The following is a 17064-nucleotide window of genomic DNA, read 5'->3' on the forward strand; positions in this document are numbered from 1 at the left end:
CACATCCAAGAATAACAATGCTGTAAGAATGTAGTTTTTCATGTCCAAGACCAATGCTGTAAGAATGTAGTTATTCATATCCAAGACCAATGTTGTAATAATGTATTTAGACATATCCATGACCAATGATGTAAGAATGTAGTTATTCATATCCAAGACCAATCCTGTAAGAATGTAGTTATTCATATCCAAGACCAATGATGTCAGAATGTAGTTATTCATATCCAAGAATAACAATGCTGTGAGAATGTAGTTATTCACATCCAAGAATAACAATGCTGTAAGAATGTAGTTTTTCATGTCCAAGACCAATGCTGTAAGAATGTAGTTATTCATATCCAAGACCAATGTTGTAATAATGTATTTAGACATATCCAAGACCAATGATGTAAGAATGTAGTTATTCATATCCAAGACCAATCCTGTAAGAATGTAGTTATTCATGTCCAAGACCAATGCTATAAGAATGTAGTTATTCATATCCAAGACCAATGCTGTAAGAATGTAGTTATTCATACCCAAGAATAACAATGCTCTAAGAATATAGCTATTCGTGTCCAAGACCTATGCTGTAAGAATGTATTTAGACATATCCAAGACCAATGCTGTAAGAATGTATTTAGACATATCCAAGACCAATTCTGTAAGAATGTAGTTATTCATATCGAAGACCAATGCTGTAAGAATGTAGTTATTCATATCAAAGACCAATGCTGTAAGAATGTAGCTTTTCATGTCCAAGACCAATGCTGTAAGAATGTAGTTATTCATATCCAAGACCAATGCTGTAAGAATGTATTTAGACATATCCAAGATCAATGCTGTAAGAATGTCGTTATTCATATCCAAGACCAATGCAGAACACATTAATTTATGTCATATCCAACTTTTAAGAATGTATTGATACATATTCAGGTATGTACCTTACAACCTGGAAGAGTATGCGGACATAATCAGAAATTGCATATACATAGATTTGCACTAATCCACGTATTTTTCTGATGTATTTGGGTCAGGGAAGGATGGAGTGGGTACACAACGTACCCACCCCCAATGTGCGCAAAACAACCGAAGCGTTTTCAAGAGCAAGTTTCCTCTACAGATAGAGAGATGGTTAAAATTATGCCCTGAAAAGTCTTAAAATGTACCAGCTTATGGGGAGTACCTCAAACATCTTGCCTAACTGTTTATGCTCCCCACCCCCACCCCCAATATATCTGGCTCAACCGCTGATAGTTTTATTGTGTTTCAGAATAACTTGAAATATTCTTTGTATTATAAATTCAACAACCACACATTTAGTAGACTTCTCACTATATTTAATTGAACTCTGTTAGTTTTACTACTTGTTTTGTACGAACGAAGGAATGAAGGAATCAAAATTATTAATGATTGAATAAAGAAATAATTAGCAAGAAAACAAAAAAAGCAATATCTGACAATATGAAACAAGCGAACGAATCAGTTTAGCATTTATTTCATATTGATCAAATAAAATGGCAGTGAAAGAAAAGAAAGATCAATGACTGCACAAATAAATAAAAGTTTGAACACAGAGTGCATTTGAATTGGTAATTTAAATGTTGCCACTATCAGATATATCAAATAATTAGACTAGACCAGGGGTTCTAATGAATTACTTCATGTTGGCAAGCTATTCATGTGTTGATAAATGTAAACTGAAAGTTCACAACCAGGTGCACTATGGTTTATACTATCAAGTTAATACAATATACATTAGAAGTTCACTTTTAGGTGCACTGTTGCTGACTACGAAGTTTGAATGTTCACAACCAGGTGTACTATGGTTTATACTATCAAGTTAATACAATATACATTAGAAGTTCACTTTTAGGTGCAATGTTGCTGACTACGAAGTTTGAATGTTCACAACCAGGTGCACTATGGTTTATACTATCAAGTTAATACAATATACATTAGAAGTTCACTTTTAGGTGCACTGTTGCTGACTACGAAGTTTGAATGTTCACAACCAGGTGCACTATGGTTTATACTATCAAGTTAATTACAGTGAACTGTGTTTATTTCTGGTCAAAACCATGCGTCAGTAAAGTCTCATATGAACTAAAGATTTCGCTCTGTACGGCTAAATGTAATACCGGTCCGGACAAATAAACATGGTTCCAGTTTGTGACGCATGTATCAAGCCTTGCCTGATCAGGTTAGTTCAAGAACATTTCATTGTCGCAAATCATGACCAGATGTACGCCAAGATGGGATTTAAACATATCACTGACAATAAGTGCCAGAGCGTTATACACAAAGTATCGAAACACTGTACACACTATACGGAAAAGGTTATTTTATGTGAAAACAGGGGCTACAAAAAACTGAATCATCTGTTTATTTGCAGGCTTTATTATCTCAGTTCTACTGGATGTTTACATGTAAAATAAACACAGTTCGTGTAAACTTAAGTAAATGGCGCCCGTCCAACCGTTGCTTCCAGTGATGCTGATAATATATATATACGTGCGGCAATTTTTTTCAACCAGTCTGTTGCAGAGAGACGGTCAGAGTATCAGTCAATCGTGGACAGCCTGTCTTTTGTCATTCTTTTCTTTTCTTTCCTTTCCTTTCTTTTCTTTCTTTCTTTTTTATTATCTTATTTCAGTGATGATTCGGATGTATGAATATCGCTACAAAATTGACCCGATAAACAGCGGCTAATAACACAAACAGTTAGTATTATCAGTTGAAGAACTTAGTCACTCAAGCTAACTATAAGATTTGACCCCATTGTTCTTAAGGTTAGCAAAACCAAGTCGCACTAATTCTCTGCGTCTAAGTCACTATTAATTTTTGAAAAGATATATATATTTATTTATATTTTTCGTTATATATATATATATATATATATATATATATATATATATATATATATATATATATATATATATATATATATATACATATATATATATATATACATATATATATATATATACATATATATATATATATATATATATATATATATATATATATATATATATATATATATATATATATATATATATATATATATATATATATATATATATATATATATTTCGTACTTGTGAAGTAAAAAAGAACAGCAAGATGAAAACCCTGACATGCTGATGTCTTATGCGATTACAGATCTGGTCCACACTGTATTTAATAATAATAATAATAATAATAATAATAATAGTAAATAATAATAATAATAATAATAATAATAATAATAATAATCTTTCTTTAACGAGGATGGCACAGTTTGTCATAACTGACCAATCTCTCATGTGGTCCTCACGTTTTGTATTTGTCGATGTTAAAAAAAGAAAAAAATCTACAAGATCATACAAAAATAATCAGGTATCGTCGCACACTTATTAATACATATTTAACAAGAATGACTATGTGTGACTAAACTGGGAAACATATACTCATATAAACAATATTCTGTATACAGGTGCATACATTTCAGCGTAAGTCGTACGTATTATATGTATCAAATACGATCTGGTCATATTTATGGACATAGTGATAAAGTGGTAGAATAAAAGCTGTAGTATATTTAGCTGTAGATTTTGCTCGGGTAAATACGGTATAGTTGACAACATGTGGTTTATCTAAAGAAACAGTAACTGTCAACAATAACTTTCTTGTTAGCCTACTCTTGCAGATGCATTTGCCAGACAAAGTGGGAGTTTTGTACTTCTTATGTAATTAGATACAAACACGAAGAGGAGTGATAGTAATTCTAACAAGAAACCCTGATTCAAGGTTAGATTTCTACCGATTTTTTCAACATACTGAATTACTACTACTACTATTACAACTACTACTACTACTGTTGTTGCTGCTGCTACTGGTTAAACTCATACTGCCACCGCTGCTGCTAACACTACTGCTGCTGCTACTACTACTACTACTGTTACTACTGCAGCTACTACTACAGCAGCTGCTAGTACTACTAATAGTTTTGCTGTTAGTGCTGATATTACAGCGAGTGTAACTACCAGTTCAAACGTTAAAAAATCAAAAACCGGTAAAAGTAGATTGAAATTATCAATAGCTAAGTCACTAATTTTCTTCATGAAAAGTGAGACTTTCACATTTTCCTAATTGCTTGTTTTACAAATAAATGTTTTATTCATTGACCATTCAGCTGACCAAACGAAATAAAAACATATTAACAGTATACTAAAATATCCTCCGAAGGAATCTAACTTTTAAAAGAGGAAAATCTATAAATATGCAACAATTTATTTCAGTGTTATTTTTTAAGAATAAACGCAGGCCAATTTTGTTTAGTTTGAATCTTTTTATTTTTTTATTCTACAAATATTCCAATTTTATCAGTAGTCATGTAAGAAAATTATTTGAAATCTCAATTTTAGCATATATTTAGAAAGTCGGTGAAATTATTTCAAATTCACAACACTATACTCTAATCTGCACTTGAACCATATAGTCCAACCGGTGGTTAGATATTGAATTGCTTTACCGTCACTGCATATTTTTCGAATATTCTAAATTTGGAGAAACCTAACTCCATTGATATTTCTCATGGAAAACGAAAGAATGCAGACGATTGGAAAACCTCTTTGATTATCGGGGAATGAATTTAAAGTTACAGCAGGTGACAAGTTCTTTAGATAAAACATGGGTGATTTTGATAAAATATAGCGTTTGAGTTTCAAGTGCGTGTGCGAGTATGTGTGTGTCGGTATGTATATTATAAATAACGCGTAATGCATATAATAAAATGTGTGAAGCATACTAAGATACGAATTTTTAGCCGATCCCGTTATGGAATGAACAGTCACATCTGATGCAATTGTACGGGTATGAAAATATCAACGAAGGTTTTATTTATTTATTTGTTTTTGAGAGATGACAATTGAAACTCAGAAATAATAACTTTGGTAATATATTCAATATTTTGTATCAGACTGATCAAACTGGATTGAAATCACCCTCAAAGATCAATAATATAGACATGATAATTATACATGCTAGATCTATAGGACTCATTTTACTAATTCAGTTCCTATAGTATTCCTATGCAAACGCCATGACATTAAAATTCAATAACTTACAATTTTTGAGTGTTTATGATCAAACCTATATTTATCAGTATAGATTAAACCTGGATGTCAGCTTCTGTGTAGAACAAAGGATTTGAGCCGCAGCATTTTCTGTACCTTCATGTGTTTGAAACATGTGCTTTCAGTTCCGCACCAAAGAATCAGGTGCTAATTTTAATAATGAGTGTTCCGAACTCAAAATTGTTAAAGGACTGAAATTCCATCAATAAAACGATGTCGCTATTATTATTATTTTCACTTACAACTAGGATAAGCTTTCAAAAGATTTCTTTTCCATAAAACATAACTGACATTATTAACCAATCCTGGCCAGCCCAACCCATATATGCTCTATTTTATGTTCACCCATATCCAGTCTGATTCCTATTTTTCCCCATACAATTAGTACCGTGTGTCCTGCATCGACCGCGTGAGCAGAAATGTATTTTCGAGGGATAACTTGTACACAACTGACTGAAACCAAGAAACAAATTCAAAACGTTTCTCGTTCTTATTACCCTTTTCTCAGTTCTTATTAATTTTAGTGGCCGAGAGATCTAAAGCACTCCTTTACCGATTACTGTTTTATCACATCTCCCCGCGCGGGTTCGAGTCTCAAGCTCGTCCAACGTGGGTATATGAGAAAGTTTGCTCGTGGCTTCTCGTCAATCAGTGGATCTTGCCGGGATGTTCCCGGGTTCTTCCTCCACCATTTATATTGGCTTTTTATAAACTATCATGTGCTGAAAAATAGTGTTAAACCCACAACAACAATGCAGACTTTATCCACAGAATGCCATTTATCGCATCGTTTTTTTCTTTGCACAAGGGGGCCATTTACCTTGTGTTAGCTAGATAATATTGTATCTGTGTTTTTTCTTGCACGTGAAACAAGAGAAATGCTTTACGTAGTACACAAGAGAGAGGTGGTCGTAATCTCCAATCAGAAACGTCGAGACACATTTATTGGTCTATTGTTTAAAAGATAATCTAAAGACATCTGTTTACGATGAACAACGTTGTCTTTAACTTAATGTTAGTGAAGTTTGCGTTTTATGATAAAGGGCCAATATTGTTACTGGCGTATAGACCTCCTAACAGGCATTTGTTAACATTTGAGCCGACATCTGTGTGCGTTAATTGATAACCGATTTTTTTCGGAGACCCTTCTATGGGCACCATGTGTGTGCAAGGAATGAGGAGGGTCGCAAAACAGACTCGGTTCAACGAAATGGCATTCACGTCTTCACAAAAAGGGAGAAAAACAATGGCGGCTAGGTACCTATATGTTACAGACATTGATTTTGGAGCAATGAATAAGATAATTGATTCTTCGGCAGAATAATAATAATCCAATCGTGATGTTCTTGGGTTTGACTCTCCGAAAGCTTGAAAATCTGATTTTATTTTTCTCATGCAATAGTTCAAAATGTATTTTATTTCATTATACCAAAGAGACAATTATAGACGGTTAGGTATCTCGTATATACATTTGTTAAGCAATGTTTAAAACAAAAACAAAATTCAATTAACTAACAATGATTCTTGCTAAAGAAATTTCTTGTAGCATAGAGTCATCGGGGAAACCCTATGTAGCAAGCAATGCGCATATATAACCGTTGGTACCGACAGACAGGAGTCAGTAAATGAAAGTCGACTTATTGTTATATTGTCTATTTTTGGTTATTAACTGATATGTTAAGTGGTATATCAGGCATGAATTTGAAATCATACCATAGACTAATGTAAATTTTTTATAAGAAAAGAATAAAATATAATTTCATCTATATAAAAAGTTGCCGATAAACATTGATCAAGTTCGAATAGCATTTTGTTTCCTAAATATGACAGCTACGGCTCTCAGATGCAACTGTAATATTTCAGACAGCACAGAGAAGTTTTCATAGTTACATTGGTATAAACTATATAGAAGACAAGACAACCAATCATTGCCATTTGTAGAAATAATGCACACAGATGCTACACCGAGAAACTTTCAAGAATTCGTATATCAACAAAACTATAGGATATTTAAAAATCATGTTGTAAATATTGTTAATAACTATTTTAGTAACAGTATTAACTTCTATAACAGCATTCCACTGTTAGACTATACTCGTAACTTGAAAAGCTAGAATAGTTTTCAGATTTCGGTCACATAGTAATATAATTTTCCTATTTCTCCATACATAAAATGCAGAACATATTTTGGTGGGGTTATAACCCAGCTCTTTACATTTGGCATGTGAAACATTTATGATTACAATTATTTTTTCAATTTTGAGTAGACGATGATGAAGCGAAGTGCGTTGAGAGAAGAACGGTAATATAAATTTTCTGTACAAACAAGTACACTCTCGCTTCCTTTTGATCCAAGAAATAAAACAGATTCTTTCCGAATGAGTGTCATTCCGCCATGTTTGTTTCAAGTAAAGTGGTTATCTGGTTTAGTGCGATAAGTGGAAGTTACAGAAACGGCTCCGTAGGGAGTTTGTTTTACCAGATAATGGGATTTTGTAGTTTGCGTAGGTTGTATATAAAATCAAACCGATGTGGAACATATGAAATGTTTGTTTTCTTTAACCGTTTTCTAAATCATGAGACCTTTTGACCGCTTCTTATATGCGGCGGGTTACTCCAGTAAAAGAATGACAGTCATCTGACAGATAAAACGGGTATATAGTATATGCATTTCGTTCTTGTGAAAGGAATTTATACCCACCAACAGACACGTTGTAGGCAGATAACAAGTTCTCATTTTAATCAAAATACTTTAAAATGAATGTACATATTATTGTGAATACATGTTTGTACATTTTATATTGTTAATAAAAGAAGAAAAAAACACAGATGTGTTAGCATGTTCCTGTTGAGAAGTAGAAATACCCAAACTATTGTAGGATACATATTTTAATACGGTTCAGCCAACCAAACCAGGTACTGAGAATGTGGTGTCTCTGACCCTAAACAATAGCGATAGAAATGACCAAATACAGTACACTTGTCAATTAAGACAATCGGATTACAGTTAGATAGATAGATATATAGACATATAGATCGATATATAGTCAGATAGATAAATATATAAATATATAGATAGATAGGCAGACAGACAGACAGACAGACAGACAGACAGACAGATAGATAGATAGATAGATAGATAGATAGATAGATAGATAGATAGATAGATAGATAGATATATAGAAAATAGATAAGCGGGCGGACGGACGGACAGACAGACAGGCAGACAGATAGACATATATACAGATAGATAGATAGGTAGATAGGTATATAGACAGATATATAGATAGGTAGGTAGGTAGTATCTAGTCTGATTCAAATCAGACCTCTACAGTGGAGATCTGATTTTAGTCAGATTCGATAGTATATAAACGGTGAATCCAGTACGTTTCTTTTGACAGTCGTTCCATTTCCAAATTAACAATATCATTTAATTTAAAAGAAAACTGTAAATGATGGAAGCCGTCATTAAGGTGTGTGGAGACATGGGATTAAAAAGATTGATCAATACAGTTATTACGTCAGATCATTATTTGTTTAGATACTTGTTGTTAATAAGTTTGTCCAAAATAAGTCTTGTTACATGTTATCAAATAAATATCATTATTTGTTCATGCGTTTAGATACTCGTTGTTAATGGGTTTGGCCAAAATAAGTCTTGTTACATGTTATCAAAAAATATCATTAGATTTGTATACATTTAATATTATAATGCATCTTAGCTAGCCAAGGTTCCGATAACTTACACTATCTACAGATAGGGTAACTTGTCAGAATCTTGGCTTGCGAAGATGATTATAAGGGATTCTTTGGTATTAATGTTACTGAAATAGGTATCAAATTTTATTAATGTTGGAACAATACTAACATCTGGGTCCATTATATTTAGTTGATGAGCTGTGACTTTTAAACATTTCGCAACCATAAACTCATTTCGTAATGAAATATGCCAAAGTACCGTGCATAATAGCGGTACTAAATTAATATAAAAAAATTCTTACATTCTTTATCATGTACGGAATTAGTATCCATCACTGGTGTAGTTCTCTGATGTGTAATTGCCTTTTACTTTATAATATTAGCACGATAACCGTAGATGCGTAAACAGGTACCTTTTTAAGGTCGGTTACATCAAAGCTAAGTACCAATGAGATTGTACGGTATTGTAATTATTTTAAGGCATTATTTCTGAAATGTCTTTGTCGTATTTATGACTATTAATAAGGCTTATTGCAGTGGTGTCTAGGATTCGAAACCAAGCCATGCATTTTATTTAAAATTAAAGTCTTCAATGTACATGCAGTGACGCCCTGTTTACAAGTTCACTAAATTTAATGCGCGTTCAACCAAACACTATTTTCGACCTTGTCTTACTGGCATGCAAATTTTAATTAGGTATTTACCTTTTCAAGGAAACAAAAACATAATTACTGGAGACTTTTGACTATTTTAATGCAGTAATGCATAATCTGACAATGGTATACTAGATAAAAGTTCATGTTAATATGGTAGAACATCCTGCCAATGCTCACTGCATGCCATTGATCAAAATACACGTTTTAAAATTAGGTCCATATGACAAGAAACAGAGAAAAATTAAGTATATTTAATTACCTTTCAAATAAATTATATTATGACAGTCATATATAATAGTTCGTAATGATAGTCCCTTAAAAACCACGAAGTTATTTTTTAATTGAAGTTACGATCGATAAAACACGCCTATGTATGTATGTATGTATGTATGTATGTATATATGCATGCACGCACGCACACACGCACGTGCACGTACGCATGCATGCATATATATATATATATATATATATATATATATATATATATATATATATATATATACACTGCGCAAAGATAGATTTTAAAAGTTTTTTATTTTCGTATTGGCGCTCAAACAAGCAAATGTTGACTTCAGTCGTTTTGACACAGTTATATCAGTAGGAAGTACAATACCCGTTCTTTCGCTCGAAAGATGGCAAATTTGTGTTAAGTTGAATTGATATATTTTTACTTTCTTAATTTTCTTATCATGCTGTGCAACTGTTTTCGGGCTAGTTGCAGCAATACTGTGTTGGTCGGAGTATATTATTAGTAATGATTTTTGGTAGAAGTAGCACGACAGTAGTAGTAATTTTCACCGTTGTCAAGCTTGTAGTATTAGCGGCAGCAATAATAGTTCCACCAGTGGTGCTGATTCTAATTGATCCCAGCAACATGGTGCCACCTTTTCCTTAATTTAATTAAAGCTATGTCTCTGAAATAGTTTGACAACACGCCCAAGTACGCCTACGCGTACCACGTGGATAAGTGCTAGACGGAAACCACATTGATATTGTTGTTAACTTTTTAAAAGTGGTATTGCCATGTTTCATACTAACAGCCTGCATCAAGAGCTGAAACACAATTTTACATGTTCTTTTTATTTTACATAATTTATAGGTTTTGGAATTTGTTTTGTGCTACTCTGCTGTGGGTTAGTGCATTTATTAAGATATTTTGGAGATGGTGAGAATCTAATGGCACCGAGAATTCGGTGATGAAATAAAACATCACCACGATAATTACGACTGATAAAGCGGCAAGTAGCACGATAACAACGTTTATAAATTTGTTGTGTCAGCGAAATTAGCAATATATCAAGGCGAGCTTAGCGTTTAAGATTGCTCTAACATAGTACTACTTCGTTTTGCAAAGGGGGGGGGGGGGAGCAATCCATTCGGTTTATTGATGAAAGTTTAGATATTTATTTTTAATTGTCTTACTCTCAAAGTTTCTTTAGGGATGAATGATATTGGTGAAGTGGAACGGTAATCGATATATTTATCTGGCTCATTTCTTTTATGCCTTTTATTTATAAATCTTTAAATATGTATAGACTATGAGTGACAAATTTTATATTGACGGTACAATATCGATATTTCTACACAGAATACGTGAAAAAGAAACTTAAAGTAACCACTCTCTTTGTCACAGAAATGTTTATGTTTGTGTATTCCACTTTCTCGAAAAAGAAATCCTGTATACCTTGATACTCGTAAAGTCCTACATGACGATAAATTGTCTAGCGCTGAGTGGGATTGTGATTACAACTACTTGTCAATCAAATACATGTAATAATTAACTTTAAACATTTGTATAATATTTCTAATTCGTAAGTAAGGACATCGTGTCATTAAAAAAGAAGGAAAAAAGATGACAAAAATGGATTTGCCAGACGACAACTATAATGCACATATTTATGTAAATACTAATCAGACAGGTTGATGAAGGCAAACCGTGTGGTAGATATATGTCATTGTGACCTACAAAATATGATGATCACTCCTCATAATGCATGCATATACCTAGTTGTATAGCTGCACTGGCGACAGTATCCAAAATATGTCTCATTTATGAGTGGTAGAGTAACTAAAGCATAATAAGTATAGCACAGTGACCTACATACGGTAGAGGGCTTTAGAACTGTTACAAATACGTGCAGATACAACATTTCATTATTGCACAAACAAAGGTGACCGTGTAAAGGAGAGAAAACAGTTGCTATACATTAGAACTGAAAAGTGAAGTGTGGTTAGTCAACCTGACCTTCATGAATAGCGTAATTGTACTGAAGAAGCGTACTTTAACAAATTTTAATTAGCGAGTGTCCGAAGAACTGACCTAAATACAAAAGGTATGCAAAGTCATTGAAGCATTAAAAGTAGACCAAGTGTATAATGTCATTGCATATCCAACACACCTCAAACTATGTCCGTCTTACATTAAAATATGTATATACTTTATTGAATACGTTAAAATAGTAAATTATACATACTTTAAGAACTGTTTCCAATCATATATACTTACTTTAAATACGTACATTAAATCATACATTCAAATATCTACTACTAATAATACTGCTACTACTACTGCTACTACTGCTGCTACTACTGTTTTAGAAGTAGTTATTGTTATTGTTTCATAAAAGAGAATTTATCAGTAATCTTCAGGAAATGTATAGATGTACATCTCTACTGTATTGTTGGTATATGGAGATTGAAAAACAAGTAAACTATATCTTTTTATCGTTATCTTTACTGGTATCACGCTTGACTTAAATACTATTTTCCATCGTTCCATTTGCGGTGTGACCAAAATCCGTCTTTTCTAATAAAAACTTCGAAATCTCCAAACAGATTTTTGAAGGATAAAAATGTATTTTATTTGATATATTAAAGTGTCATCACATTTAATTTTTGTAAACATGCACTTTTTGCTCCCAAAATAGTAATTAATATTATAATTAACTTCAAGATATTATGTACTAAATTTATTTGCATTAATTGGATTGTACATGTTGAAAGTTAAATTCAAATGCTGTCCTTCTTACTTCCAAATTATAACAGGTAGTATTCGTATAAAATAATTTGAGTTCAATTTTGTCGTAACAAAATAACATTGTCATATAATTTACAAATTTTTGTAATTATGTTAATAGGAAAAATTATCACACCGGCCTCGTTAAAATTGGTAAACCTCACACTGATATCAAGAAACTGAACATAAAACTTAACATATGCATTTTACAAATGTCCCCAGGTTGTTTTTTTTAAAAAATGTCCCCAGACTGTATTTTAGCAATGTCCCAATGCTATATTTTAAAAATATCCCCAGGCTGTATTTTTAAAAACGAACCCATACGGTATTTTATAAACGTCCCTATGCTGTTTTTAAAAATGGACCCATGCTGCATGTTAAAACTGGCCTCAGGCTGAACTTTACAAATGTCCACAGGCTGCATTTTTGATTGGCCCGAGGATTTATTTTAAAAATGGCCCAGGCTGTAATTTTGAATGACCCAAGTCTGTATTTTAAAAATGGCCCAGGCCATGACGATTTCTTAATAAACTAGAGTAAGAGAGGAATTAAAATGGAAAAGTGTTAAACAGATTTTTTTACAGATTTGTTTAATTATGGGAAAAGAAGAAGAGAAAAAATAACAAAAGACAGGAAGCAAACCATAATTTATTGATCGATTTAAACTAGTAATAACTAAAAGTACGTGTGCCCATCAACATTTCCAAGTTCTCTGTACTCCCATCTGTAGCCGAATGCAAAAGGCATGATTAAACTGGCAGACAATGTGTTTACTGTCATCGAACTTACACAGCGATTCTAAATAACACGAATACTGATCGAATTAATAATTATCTCCTCTCTTAAATAATTGAGATAATAGTATCTTCAATCTAAAATTAACTATTTCCCTAGTACAAAATATATCATAATAGTCCATTTATCTTGTTTAAATATACAATAATTGGCACTTTATCTTGTTTCCCATGGTGCAGCATAACAGGATGGCATTTATGTAAAGGGATTTTCGCACACTTATTAAGCTGTATTATCAACAAACTAAAACGACACATCATTAAAAGGATATGGGCATGTTTCTACGAGGTGTTACATTGGAATGGCAATTTTTTTTCTTCTTCTTAGTCTTAGAAATAGTTAATATCTAAATATCTGTATCTCAGAAAACTGACTATTATGTGTACCGGTCAGTTGTTCCTACGTTTCTCAACACTGAATAAATTATGTAAACTTAATTTCTTCTTCTTCTTAGTCTTTGTTGTCTTCTTAATCTTCTTTCGTGTTGGCATCGTCTTTATAGATTGTGTTATCTCCTCCTCATCCTATTTCTTCTTTTTATTTTGTCCTATGCATGAAGTACGAAAATAACAGTGACGTGATATGACGTGACGTGACGTGACTTAACGTGACGTGACGTGACATACATGATTCCCAAAAGCAATTGTAATTAAATGATACGTACAACATGGACGATTGTTTCCGTATCTGTTAATTTTATCATTGGTTTACTAACCTCATATATAATCTATCTGACCGTACTTGATACACATTCAACCATCACTTTTAAGTGTAATGATGCTTTCGTTATTGTTCATCCCTGTATCGTCATTCCCTGATTCGTAAAAAAGCTAATTATAATAACCAAACAAAGAAATCAGAATCTCAGGTTCATCTGTATAAATAACTGTGTGTGGGGTGGTGGGGGGTGGTGCGAGTGGCCGAGTGGTCTAAAGCGCTCTCCGTTACGGATCACTGCCATCTCATCTCTGTCTGAGTCGGTTCGAGTCTCGGATTCAGCCTATATGGGTATGTGAGAAAGTTAGCCAGTAGCTTCTCGTGGGTTGGTGGTTCTTTCAGGTGTTTTCCCGGGTTCTTCCTCCACCATTACTACTGGCCGTTATGTATAGCCTATCGTGTGCTGAGAAATGGCGTTAAACCCCACAACAACAACAACAACAAATGACTGGGCTAGCTAGTATACATGGTAGAGGCCATTAGTTTCAGTTCGAAGTATTGGTCAAAACTCTCCATGTGTATTAATGTTTTAAATACTGGTGCCGACAGACATTACAGCCTTTTTTCAGTGCTGTTATCCAGTGCCGGATTACCCATCTGGCACACTAAGCACCATAAACAAATAGAACTAATTGCTGATGATAAAATTGAATGAATTATGTATGACCATTTAGATCTGTACTTACGAGCATTTGGATTTGGAATGATGGCAACATCGGTATTTTCACACCTCTTTAGCTCTGAATATTGGGGGTAGGCTTGTAGGAATGGTAAGAGGGGGGACACCATAGTATTTTCAGTACTTAGGGCCCTGGACGGCCTTAATCCGGCACTGCTGTTATCACATTGTCGTTAGAGGTTTTGAAATTTTTTTGCTGTTGTAGTTATTATTATCACTGCTTTCTACGTGTGCCGAATGTTCTGTCTTATTTCTGCATGGTGATCAACTGCGCGAATTCTTCATCCATGAAGACAAAGGCCTCGTTAACTAGGCTTGTCAAGTGCACCATCAGGAGCTTGGAAGATACTAGTTCTGCCTGTCAAGAAAAGTCAAAGGCCGAGACCAGAGTTTACTCCGCACATTGAATGATAGACATGAATCGAATAAAGGCCGAGACCAGAGTTTGCTCCACACATTGAATGATAGATATGAATCGAATGTACACTCAGTAACATTTTCTGTACTACAAAATAACACTGGGGTTTCTCCTTGTCTAGTGTAATCCCCTCATGCCCTAATATACCCCTCTCTCGCTCTCTCTCTCTCTCTCTCTCTCTCTCTCTCTCTCTCTCTCTCACACACACACACACACACACACACACACACTAAAAAAAGACAGTAAACCCCACAAACCAATCCATGGAGAAGGAATATATTCAAAACGTATAAACACGATAAGAGCAGAACAGCATATCTCCGACACAAATCCCAGAACAAATTGAAATCATTGAATGGCATTAGCTTTATCAAGTGTGTGTGCGTGCGTGCATGCTTTTGTGTGTGTGTGTGTGTGCGTGTGTGTGTGTGTGTGTTCTTCAAATTAGTTTTATGTTCTCACAGATTGTTATCATGCTTTTTACTTTGTTTCCTATTAGGATAAAGTCAGGACATATCTGGTCATATTGTATGGAGAAAATGTGCTAAATTACAGAGTGAGTGACTCTTGCAACTGGATAACTTAATAAATTGGCGAATTTAAATGATAATGGTTCATTTCCTTTCTGGATCGTCTTCGAATGTGTTGAGTTATTCACCGGACCAATAACCAAACTTTGCTTTGGCCTCCATCAAGTAATCAAGACAAACGTCCTTATAATAACTTTTTAAACGGCTGCGTTGTATGCCGGCAGACTGGCATCTCTTGCATAATTTTGATATATCTTAATGCAATGATTGTTTTTGTATTTTTGTTTTACGGTGATTGATTTTTGGGAAGAAGCCTTTTTGCTATTTGTTATTTAGTAACTTAATTTTCAATGAGAAAATGTATTATAGCGGGTTAGCATCATTCACACAGCGCTTAAATATCTTATTCGTCTGTCTGAAGTATGTCTATTGGGAAAGTTCTTTTCTGAAGGAAAAAAATAGTTGAAAAATTAAAATTAAAATATCGGGCAAGAGACGAATGATACCGTGTCCTATTATAAATGTGGCAAGATGAGGTATTAGCAATCGTTAAAATTTTAAAAGTTTATTTTCTTTATGCCTACATTGTCTTTGGACGAATTCCCATTTAGGAAATATCCGGATCGAATAAGGTTTTGATATAAAAGACTAGAATGCTAAATTAGGTTCCATCAGTACTGTTTCAATTAATATAATTTGTGGAAATCAATGTTCCCTGAAAAATACGTGATCTGTACAATTAATGAAGCCTGCTGTTTGAAACTAGGATTAGGTCCTGTCCAAATATATGGTGCCACGTCCTCAGCATGTTCCAGTACGGTCCTAGTGACTTCGATGTATCAGGGCAAAATAATGACTAATTATATCCAAACCTAGCTAAGGACGAAAATACGGACAGGGCCTATTTTGGATATCAATGTTCTTAGTTTTGTTTTTCCTTTTAAGGATTTATGTTACAGTTGGATTATTGTTATATTTACGAGGGCACACATTCACCGTGAATAAATATGGAACGTTTTGAGAAAGAGAATTCAGCTTGTTTGATGCGTTTCATTTTTCAATTCATGGCATTCTTCATCAACGTAAACAGCAATTAATCAAACATAAGAGAAAACGACGTGTTCTGTCTGCTTTTGAAAGCTATTGCGATTTTATTGGTTGAAATTAGTGAAACAGCTACGCTGTTGTACTGAAACAGTAAATATCTGATATAGATACAATGCGTACTAGAGACCATGCCAAACGCAAATAAAAAGACAACTCAATAAAACAAGAAAAACTGGAAATTAGAGAGCATAGATCAGCGCTTGGAGCAACTAGACTGTTTTGTGTGATTACTTATCGTCGAATATGACATGTTTTGCAGATGTCGAAACACAGTCTGTCCAGTGTTTTATCGCCTTTCTACTAGTACTATCAATGTCAGGCCGCGGCAATTAGATTTCAGCAGCCTTA

This window comes from Sinohyriopsis cumingii, chromosome 15 (assembly GCF_028554795.1).
Source record: "Sinohyriopsis cumingii isolate HCF-2022 chromosome 15, ASM2855479v2, whole genome shotgun sequence".
Taxonomy (NCBI): Eukaryota; Metazoa; Mollusca; class Bivalvia; order Unionida; family Unionidae; genus Sinohyriopsis; species Sinohyriopsis cumingii.